Raw genomic sequence first — 7,984 nt, forward strand, 5'->3', positions numbered from 1 at the left:
AGATTATCAAGTCAGTGCATTCATAAGTTATATTTACCAATAAACCATACATCAGTCAGCTACAAATATTACTTTAAACAAATAAACTCTATTTCACAAAACAATGAAATCCTTCACTGGCCGACCTTGCTCGGTAAATACTACTTCTAAAAATAATTTCTTGAGTTAACCATCTTAACTCGGTTAACATTGCAACATCTACAAAATCCTTTGGCTGTCGAGTTAACTCGGTAAGAACTAAATTTTCCTCATTGTCCATGAAAGCTCAGTTAGAACTATTTCCTATACTATTTTCTCTTGATGACTGAGTTTGCTCGGTAGCAACTGAATTTCCTTTTGCTAACCTTAAAAGCTTGGTAGCAATTGAATACAAAAGGTAAAGCCTAAGAATGCTTAGTAGACACTGTAAACCTTCTTTGCTAACATTTTGAGCTCGATAGACTTTTTCTTTTGCCTTGCTGACCAACTGAGTTCGATAGACTTTGTCTAATGACTAATATGACATTTGCGTAACATCAAAGACAACACAAAATTGAACAATTGTATCCAACATTTATAAGGATTGATCTCTTTGTAATTTTATTTAATTCACTTTTAATAATAGCACTTTCTCTTTTTCCTCATCAAGAATGTCTCATCCATGGATCTAGGAATTCCAGCCTCCATAGTCTTTCCTTCTCTCTTTCTATGACAAGTGTTTGATTGTAGGTGATTCATGGGAGATATGGGGTTGATCTTTCATCAACTACAACATGGTATCATAGCATCAGATCTTCATGCCCCTATTCTATTTATGTGAAGTTCGTCTTAGCTTTTGAATTTTTTTTTTTTTCTTTCAGAGGGTTTCATTTTTCAAATTTTTTTGTATTGAATCTAGGGGATCACTATTTTTTAGTGTACTTTGAGCCCAAACGGACATCACCATTGAGCTAAGAGCACCAAAAAACCTTATTTTTATATAAATTTTGTCCAATTTGGACACAATTGGAATTTGAAGCTAAATATTATTGCTCCTAGATTGGGCATGTTTCTCTTGGTGACAATTTTCTTCTTTTACACATTTCTTGAGGCAACAATTTTATGATTTTTATATGCAAATCAAGATTGTTTGTTTCAAAAATCAAGATTTTGGCACATTTCCTAAGGTGATAATTTTACAATTTTGGGTGGAAAAATTGACATTTTTTTGGGCCACACAAATTGAGATTTTTTGTCAAAAAATTTGAGATTTCTTGGGCATGCAAATCAAGATAGTTTAAATATAGACCTGCCACACTTCTTAGGCAATTTCTAGTCCTAGCAGGTATGCTTTTTGAGGTATTTTGGCATGGATCCCAAGGTTTTATTTATTTTTGTTTTTTTAGCACTTTTTTAACCTACATGTGGTTTTTTAGTCATAACTTGCTCATCTAGACTCTATTTTTCAATCCAAAAGAAGTACCAGAAAGTTGATTCCAAACTCATCATGATGGTGCAATTTATTTGGAATTTTGATGCAATTTGGTTTTTAGTTTAAGTAGTCAAAGTTAGAGGTTTGATTTTTCACTTTGGGAGACATATCTTGAGACGTTATATTTTCCAGATTATACTCTAGGCACGTGCCATTCAATTTTTTTCTTTTTTGAATTCTATTGGATACCTTGGTTATTTTAGGTCCGGAGATCAATTTTGTTCTTTTAGATGATTTTTCATGGGTTTTAATATCTATAGTATTAGCCTTATGTCTCTTTTGATCTTTTTTGACATCCTTTTGTACTATTTTTGCAAACACACTAAGATAAACTACCACTCTATTGCATTCTAGGATCTTGCACATCTTTATGTTTTATTGTATTCACACTACATTATAAAGTTCCTTGAGAGGTTTCATGTCAGCCATATTTTCTATCTTCCTTTGTCAAGTGAGTGTTCCTTCCATGATGTTAGCCTCATGATGTGTTGATGCCACGTGCCATTATAGGTGTTTGTATTTTTTTTGCACTCTCGATGTTCCTAATTCTTCTTTTTGTAGGAGATATTGCATTTAGTTTTAGTGTTCATGTCTTACCTCTCAACATTATAGGGGGGTTATGTTGGTTTTATTTCTTTCTTGATTCGATGGAGTGAGTTATATATTCATTATTTGTTCCTATGTACTAGGCAATTGTAGCAGCTAGATACCTATGAATTTTGATGAGACGGATCATTTACCATATAGACATTATTTCATTCCATTTTTGGAGGCCATGAAGATACCTTTCATCTTTGATTGATCACCTCTTCAAACTTAGTCTTCTCTACTTTTCCATATTCTATACAGTGGAGGTTCTTTAGATCAATAGTTTGGTAGTGTTTGCAACTTCATGCTTCACTAGTGTTTTTCATGATCATCATTTTGTTCTTATTTTCTAGAGCATTTTATTTCCATCTCTTTTTGGAGTAGGGTTTTTCCCATGTGGTTTTCTCTATTTCTCCTCTTTAAAAATATTTTCTTGTGCTTGGGCACCTCATCAGGCCTTGTTACCAAAATCCAAATTTTCTTTCAGTAGTAGTTTCTAGGTTTTTAGCTACTCCCTAAGTTTATCTTAAGGAGGGGTGTTAGAGTAATAAGATATTTCTTTATTGATTAAATCAATTTTATTTAATTATTAAGTCACTCACTATCACTAGTTTACTTAAGCTAAACTTTAGGCATATAATAATTAATTATTATCATGCAACTAGATCTTTATTTATGGGGCAATCTACAACTACATATGGACCCAGTACATCAAAATTTATGCAATATTTTAGGCTAGCCTCAGTGGCCCCATGTGTCATTGATATGCTTTGTCCTACTTTTTATTTGTTGATCGTAGTGACTTTCGTTTCATTCATTATTTTAAGTTATTTTTTGTGTTGCCCTTTCCATTAGGTCATGTGTTGTTTTTCTTCTTTGCTAGTTTGGTTAGGCTATTCAGCTCCCTCATTGGCGTACACATGTGATGGAGAGCATAGGGATGGTAATGATGAGGCTACATCAATTGAACTACTTGGTGAAATTCTAGTTTATAAAAAATGATGATAAAATGGTGGAAGAAAGAACTTCAAGTAATGATAAACTAGAGGATTCTAGTAATGATGGAAAGAAAGGTTTCAATGAAGATATAATGGGCAATATTGGCTCTAAGAAAAAGTGTGAGAAGCCTTCCTATAAAGTAGTTCTTATTGATATTTCAATACTAGTTTATCTTGAGTCAACTTATTTTGGTAGTAAGTTGGAAAAGAAAATAGTTACAGAGTGTTCTGATAGAGTGGGAAGAACCACAACCCATGGAGATAGACTGGATTCTGGAGATGGTGGTAGATCTACTCTTGGACAAGAAGATGGTAGGAACCTCCTAATGGTTTGAAAACCCTTACCTTGTCTCCCAATGAGAATATGGTTAAATTTGTTAGATCATAGCAAAGTCAGTTAAGAAATATTGCCATTTTCTTTGTTTGTTTAGATGTTAATGTTTTACCTTCGCATAAATTTCTTGATGAATGGTTAAATGTTGTTTGGGGAAAGAAATTTGGTTTACATGTTAGTTTCTATAGAATGCTTCAAAAAGGGCTCTTTTTTATTTTTTCAAAAAATTATAATATGCAGGAGATATAAAAGGGTTTTAGAATGTTGGCCACTCTTTATTTAGAGCATTTTCATGGTCATCAAATGGTAAATTTGAAAAAGTCATAAAAATATCCATGCCAAATTGGGTAGAAATTAAAAATATCCAAGCTGAATTTTGGCCATTTATTTTGCATATCTTGAATCCCCTAGGGTCTGTCTTGTAGATTGAAGTATCTAGGGTTACTCTCACCCATTTTAATGCACATGTTCTTGTGGCCCTTGATCCCAATTTGGTTTTACCTTATATTATTTCTCTATATCTCAAAGGACAAATTTTTTCATGTGTAGTTTCTCTGTTAAGTACTATGCATGATTGTTTTCATTGTAAGATTAATAGACATATAAAGAAAAAAAAATTTGCTCCTAAAGTGAATTTTGATAAAGCTAAGGTGGAAGTTAATAATTTTAATGATCTAGTTCTAGAAATGGTTAATAATGTTGAGGTTATGACTAAGGATGGTTTACCATCTACCCAAAATGAAGACTTGGATAGTTGTATGTCTAATCACTCTCTACCATCAAAAATTTCTTCTGAAGTTGATTCATTGGAGTGTGGTGGGTTTGTTTCCTTTGATAATCCTTTATATGATAAGGATTTTGAGATGATCTTGGCTATTCAAGTTGGACATCTTCTTGGTGAAGCTCATCCCATGACCCTCATTGTGACCTCTCTAGGTGATTCTATTGAGATTAGCCTTGGTGAGATCTCTACCAGATTGAATGCTTGACAACTTGCCATTAGATCCATTAATAAGAAGGAAAAGGTTATTAGAAGTGAGATTGGTAAACGTATGGAGGTTAGTACTCCCTCACTTGTGATTTAGAAGACTTTAGATGCTGATCTAGGGGGGCAATTCATTGATGTTGCTAAGAAAAGAAGAAATACATATGAGAAGAGATTTATCTCTGGTAGTGTTGGTGGAAAGAATGCTATCTTGAATTGTTTTAATAGACTTTATAAGGCTCCAAATCCTCCCTCTAATAAATCCCCCTCATGATCATTAATATTCATAGTTGGAATGTTAGAGGACTTGAAATGAAAGATAGGAAATATATTATTAGAAAATGGTGTAATAAGTTTAAAGATAAGGACATTATATGTCTACAAGAAATTAAAGTTTTATATTTTCAAGCATCTTGTACATGAGAAAATCTCTATGAGACAAAGCTATAGGGTTTCATTCTGAACATGAAAAAAGAAAAAGTGGAGAGGCCATTTTGATTGGTCCCAATTGGGTTGACTCCATCTTGCAACATGGTTGCTTACCATGTCAAAGAGAATTTTGGGTGACATTTAAACATGAGGAGGAAATAATTGGAATATGCAACAAATATGCCCCAAATGATTACAAAGGAAGAGTTTTTTTATGGGATTGGTGTTCATCTAAATTGCCTAAAGCATACTAGATTTTTACAAGGGACTTTAACATGGTGGAAGCTGAATGTGATAAACAAGGTGGATTGAAACATTCTTGGAAGGGTAATGAGCTATACTTCTTGTTAAAATTCAAAAGATATTTTAATTTGATTGACCCTCTAGAAAATAATAGAGAGAATTTCAAAGACATTTGGTTCACTTAGTGGAATAATCAAGGAGGGCAGAACATAGCCTACTATAGGTTGGACAGGGTATACTATGAATCTGAATCTTCCTTTTTCTCATTTCAAACTGAAGAGGGTCATTCTCTAATAACTATGTCAACTACTGCAATGTTGAATCATTCTTCTATTTCTATAATAATTTTAATAAATAAGGATGAAATCGTTAATAGTAAGAGTAACAGATGCAAAGTATTAAAGTTAAATACCTCATTGCCCAAGGACCCCAAAAACAAAGAGGCTATTAGAATGGTGACATTCTTGTCAAAAATGTGTAATCAGTCTTTAAGGCTAGTTAAACAATGGCACCATCTAGTGGAATCCTGGAAAAAAAATATTAGACTATTGGGGAAAAAAGTCACCAAGGATAGAAATGAAGATCAGAATGACCTTCAAATCAAATTTAATGAAATAGAATTTCCGATCCAGAATAAATTGGGTGACCCAATGCTTCTAAATGACTTGGTTTATATTAGACATCAATTAGGTTCTCTTCATAGATATAAGATCTAAGGGCAAAGGATTTGGGAAAAAATGAACTGGCTAACAGAGAGATTTATAGGATTGAGATTTTTTTTTAACATCAATAGGGCCAAGAAAAAGGCAGAAAAGATAGAAGATATTCAAGTTGAAGGTGGCAAAACAAATAACCCAAAGTTATTAAGGAGGCCTTTTTAGTTTCTATTCTAAATTTTTCTCTTTAGAGTTTGATTAAGATCAACATAAAGAGTTGAAATATTTCTTAAAGATGATCCCTAAGAAGGTTTCTAAAATTTAAAGTGATAAACTTAATCAAAGAATCTCTTTAGAGGAGATTTGAGAGGCTATCAAAGCTAAGGCTAATGAAAAATCTCCAAGACTAGATGAACTACGTGTCAAATTTTATAAAGATAGTATAGAATAGATTGGGGAAGAGCTTTTGCTATTTTACAATGATGCATTTGAATTTGTTTCTTTGGGTAGTATTGTGAATAGAGGGGTCACTAAGTTGCTTGTTAAAGCTAAGGATAGATCCCTAGTCAAAAATTGGAGACCCATAACCCTTCTTAATTTATCTTATAAAGTTATTGTTAAAGTTCTAGCTAGAAGGATTTCAAAGATTACAAAAAATATTGTTTCAGTCACTCAAACTAGTTTCATAAAGGGAAGATATATTTTGGAAAACCTTATCACTAGTTGGGAAGCTATGAATTGATCTAAGGCTAGTGGGAAGGATGTGGCTATGATCCTTCTTGATTTTGAGAAGGCTTATGATAAAGTTGAGTGGCCTTTTGTCATTGGAATTTTGAAAGCTTTTGGCTTTCCTCCTTACTTCTACAAATGTATTGAAATTTTGTTTCAAGATTCATCTACTATTATCAAAATGAATGGGGAATTATCAGACCCTATTGTCCTATAGAGGTCTATTGAACAAGCTTTCCCTATTGAACCCTCCTTATTTATGATTTTTGTTGATGCTCTTTTTTACATACTAAGGGAATCTTCTTTAGGGCATCCTGTTAAGGACATCACTCTCCCTAATACAGAGGAATTAATCAATGCTTGGTTTGCAAATGACACTGTTCTTTATTTGGAACTATCTGAAGATAACTTTTATGTGGCTCTCAATAGAATTAATTTTTTTCTACATTGTTTCTAGAGCCCAAGTGCCCCCCCACAAGTCATCTATTATGGGATGGAAGTAGGTACCTCCTAGTTGGTTAATAAAGATGGGTTGGAAATGGATTGGGCCTAATACCATTACTAGATATTTGGGTATTCTATTTTCTCTGGAACCTTCCTTTGCTGATATGTGGGAGTGGATGTTCAGTGAGATTAATAAAAAACATATCAGATGGAAGACCCACTCCCTTTCATTGATTGGGAGAGTTTAGCTTGTGTAGAAGGTCCTTTCTTCCCATCATGTTTATTTTTCTTCAATTTGGTTGTTTACTAAATCTTAGTTTGGTATGCTTTAAAAAAATCTCAAAGATTTATTGTGGTTGGATGGATTGGGATCTAATAAAAGACATTGTGTTAAATGCAAGTGGTGTTGCCTCCCCAAATAGTTGGGGGGATTAAAGATTAAAGATATTAGAATTCAAGGTATTTCTCTTGTGACTAAATGGATTTTCAAATCTTTTTGGGGAATAAACCTTGGGAGGTTCTTGTGAGAAACAATGTTGAACGATCTATAATTAAAAAAGGTAAACACTAGACTAAAATTATATTTTGGTATATTATCATTGGAAACTTTAAGATGAAGATGTTTGGATCTAAAGTGTTGAACACCCTATGGTCTACATGGTCACAAGTGAGGGAGTTCATCTCATTTAGGAATGCCACTAAAGGACCTCCTAAATATATTATTGTTGATAGATCAATCTGGTGGGGTTTGCATTTGAATAATAAACCTCTTGCTCTTACTCAAAGTTTCTCTACAAAAAAATGGAATGAGAAAGGTATTTCTCTTAGTAGTGATTTAATGGTGAATAACAGGCCTAGGTCATGGGATAAGATATCTAGTAAGTTTGATATCCCCAAATCTCAAAGAAAGACCTATACTCTTCCATCCAAAGTGATAAGTAAGGATAAAATTGGAAAAATCATGGATAGTGATACTTTTATCAGAAATATAAAATGGAATGATGACACTATTATTGACAACACTTTTGCTAGATAGATTTATGGAATGTTTAAAATTGATCACTCTATTTTACATCATATAGTTAAATGTTGGGGTTTAGACTGTCCTTTCTCAAACTAGCATTTTTT

Source organism: Cupressus sempervirens, chromosome 6 (genome assembly GCF_028749045.1).
Source record: "Cupressus sempervirens isolate cs-2001-9-10 chromosome 6, ASM2874904v1, whole genome shotgun sequence".
NCBI lineage: Eukaryota > Viridiplantae > Streptophyta > Pinopsida > Cupressales > Cupressaceae > Cupressus > Cupressus sempervirens.